Raw genomic sequence first — 1,437 nt, forward strand, 5'->3', positions numbered from 1 at the left:
TATCCCTCAGGGAGAAGCCAAAGTCTGAAAGAATAGACAAGGCTTCAGCTGTCTGCTACAATTGTCACCGGCCCGGACATTTTGTAGGTGAATGCAGATCGAAGAAGACTGTGACGCCATCTTCCAAAGCCTCTTCTTCCTTCAGGACTAAAGATGATAAATACTTAAAACTGAAGGAGAAAGGCTAAAGGCCTTATTGCTAAAGAGCATGACTGGGCTGAATCATCTGATGAATCATCTTCTGACGAGGAAGATAAAGCCTATATCTGCTTGATGGCCATTGATGCTGATGAAAGTTATGCTAAAGCATCTACCTCTTATGAGCCATCTTCTGTTACTCAGGTATGTACCCTGAATGAACCTTCCTCTAGTCTTTCTGCACTAGATACGTTGACGGTTGACCTTTACAATGCCCTCAATAGAAAATCTAAAGCTGAAATGCTTAATGTTGATCTTCATGAGCAATTAAAGATTTGTCATTCTAAGATCAAAGATCTGACCTTTGTTGAGGAAAATCTTAAAGATCAGGTTATTGTAACCCAATCCATCACTGTTGAACATGAGAAAGCTGTCGCTGAGCGTGAACGAGCAATCACTGAACTCAAGGCTGAGAAAGCTACCATTGAAGGATGGTGCAAAGCTTCTCTCAAGGCCTCTGAGATCATTAACGCTCAGATCCCTACCAAGAAAACAACTGGTCTAGGATTCTCCTATGATCAGGAAGAATGTGTTGAAGACAAGTCCATGCTTAAATTTGGTACTTTTGTCTCTTCTATTCCCAACACTTCTTCCTCTCAGTCCTCTTCTTTTACTGAGAGTCATCTTGAAGGAACTCCTTTGAGTTCTGGTTGCAAAGACAAAGGTAAATTCACTGTCACAGCATCCCTTCCTAAGAAGTCTAATAAGATAAATAGATCTAAATCTATTCCTTCAACTTGTAAAACTTCTTCCTCTTCAGGGACTAGGAAATCTGAATCGCATCAGAAATCTAAGTCACAGCTTAGGGTGAACTTTTCACCTAAAGAATCCATTCCCTCAATGGTTCCTCCTAGAACCAATGAGAAGGGAATCCTTGGAGCTGGTCCCATTTCTAAACTAATACTTCCTAGCCCTAAAGCTACTCTTAGTTTTAGGAAGTGAAAACACTGTGGTGAAAAAACACATGTTGCCAGTAAGTGTCCTTCTATCGTCAAAACTGGTTCACTAGTTTTGAGCAAGAAAGTAACCAAAGTTGAGAAATCAACCAAAGTGAAATCTTCCACAAAGATTGCCTCTGCAGTCAAGGTGAAGAAAACCACTGAAGCCTCTTCTTTAGGCTCAGTGAAGACAACTCCTGCTGAAGTATCTTCAGCTTCAGACTTTGTAATCTCCACCACTGAAGTCTCTTTGTTAGACTCAGTGAAGACTTCCACTGAAACTACCTTGGTAGTATCAAGG

This window comes from Cynara cardunculus, assembly GCF_001531365.2.
Source record: "Cynara cardunculus var. scolymus isolate 2C chromosome LG 7, CcrdV1, whole genome shotgun sequence".
NCBI classification, from domain to species: Eukaryota; Viridiplantae; Streptophyta; class Magnoliopsida; order Asterales; family Asteraceae; genus Cynara; species Cynara cardunculus.